This window comes from Hipposideros armiger, unplaced genomic scaffold (genome assembly GCF_001890085.2).
Source record: "Hipposideros armiger isolate ML-2016 unplaced genomic scaffold, ASM189008v1 scaffold_988, whole genome shotgun sequence".
Classification (NCBI taxonomy): Eukaryota; Metazoa; Chordata; class Mammalia; order Chiroptera; family Hipposideridae; genus Hipposideros; species Hipposideros armiger.
This window is the reverse complement of record NW_017732338.1, coordinates 55,017-57,360: the sequence shown is the minus strand read 5'-3', so window position 1 is coordinate 57,360 and position 2,344 is coordinate 55,017.

Sequence of the window (2,344 nt, the reverse complement as noted above, 5' to 3'; positions counted from 1 at the left end):
CTACAATTGTTAATAATTCTGTTTATGTATATAGTCTCTGAGGTCTATACTTGCCTGTTTTATATGTATTATAACATTTTTGCCTCCGGATGGTATTATCAATTTATAATATTTGATTAGCTAAAAATAAAAGATTAAACACTATTAATTAAGATAATAAATTAACTCAACTACTCAGGATCACATAATCTAAATAAATAAATAAATAAATATATTTAACTAAGGCTGATTTCTTAGTTTTACCAAGTTATATTAAATAATAAAAGTTATTAAAGATTTTAATAGGTATTTCAAAATAACAAAGTACTAAAATACCAATTATTAAATAGNTCATATGTGGGATCCAAACCGGGGCCCTCTGGCATCCCAAGCGAGTTCTTAACCATCGCGCCACTCGGCCGGCCCTGTAAATGGTTTTTAAAATACTCAAACACTATAGGAGGAGAGTTAGTCAAATGTGAGTCACCCGAGTCCTTCATCCTTCTCCCCAAAGAAATCTCTTTGGTGTCTTCCATATCTGTCCATTGTTGTAAAATAAAGGTTGACGCTATTAACCTGAAGTAGTTTTGGGGTTTTTTTTGTGTGGTTTTTTTTCCTGTTGCCCTGACTTTCTTTGAGGGTTTCGTTGCCTCTTGTAGCCTTTCACTTGCTCCAGGGAGCACCAGAAGATTCTGGGAAGAACAAAGGTTTCAGTTGTCTACTTCTGGTAGCACTTAACAGACTTAAGTTAAAAAAAAATAGAGGGGATTTACCGACTCGTGTAACTGAAAAGCACCAGCAGGAGGACGGGTTACCTGTGTGGTTTCAATAGGTCTTTGGCTTTTTCTCTATGGGTCATTTTTGTCTTCAGGCTGGTTTCCCTTAAATAAGAAAAGGGCTGCCAATGCCCCTGAGTTAGGTTGTATATTTCCCGGTCCACCCATGAAGAGAGAAGAGAACATTTTTATCTTGGCATTGCAAACAAGAATCCTGAGAATCAGCCTAATTAGATTAGGTTAGGTCATATGCCCACCCTCAAAACAGATATCATTGCCAGAGAAATAAAATTGCCTATTTCTGGAGCTGTAGGTTTAGTCATATGGACTACTCAGGCAAGAAAAGAATGTCTGAAGGGAAATCATGGCAATATTTGGGAAGGGGGGATAGGCAACCAATAAATGGCCACTACAGTTTTGAATGATTAAAAAAAAAAACATAGTACATGTGCTGAATGCCAAAATTTTCTTGAAGGTTGGCTTTGACTATTAGAAGCCAAATACCTGATTGAAAGGCACATAGGGTTTATCCATAAAAAATAAATATGAAAGAGAAAAGATGAAAATCCAGAGTGCTTGAATCTTCAGAAGAGTAGATTAGGTGCCACCTAGACTAGGAGGAGAAAGAAAAATACGAGAAGGCATAAAAGAAGAGCTTATGAAAAGGAGACCAGATCAGGAGGGATCACATGGATAAGAGAGTTAGCATTGAGACACTGGCTAGCACCCGTGCTGTAGAAGACTAGAATGAACACTCGTGCTCTATGATAAGGTCTTTGTTGTCATCCTGTGACATCTGTCTGAACCCTGAGATTTAATTTCAACACTAACCAAATATACTCTTTGGATAACCAACTTTGCAAGGCTCAAGACCCTAGTAAGCCCCATAGAGCTGACGGTGAAGATGTGATGTTCTAGATTATGGGAGGGCAGCGTTATGTGGAAGGGTACCTTTACCTAAGTAGGTGACTTGATTGACATGACCACACTGGCTTGAGATTTTCCCCAAAGGTTGGGGAACACTGGTGAAAGCCACCTTGTTAAATATAATTCTATTTTTAGAAACTAGCCATACCTCACTATACACACGGATATATACCTTGTTTTTTCACTTAATACATCTTGGAGATGTTTTATATCAATGCATATAAATCTACCTTATTCTTTTTAATGACTATTGTATTCTAGTGTACACAAGGGCTATATTTTATTGGTTGTTTAAGGAGCTTTTTATATGTTGTGATTACAGAATAATGTATTAAAAATCTTTGTGGATGTATGAATGTACTATCTGTAGCATATTTATCTACAAATATAATTATTAGATCAAAGAGAATCCTTTGAGTATCGAAAATGGCCACCGAGAAGTGGAATTATTGGATCAAAGGGAAGATATTTATTGGGTGCTTTCTATGTGCTAGGCACTATGGTAGGTATTGGGGATAAACCAGGGAACAACTTGGGCTTGATCTTAGAATTTTACATCACAGAATTTTACATTCTACTGGAGGAGACAGACTTTAAAAAGTGGACAAATAGGGCCGGCCGAGTGGCGCGATGGTTGGGAGCTCGCTTGGGATGCCAGAGGG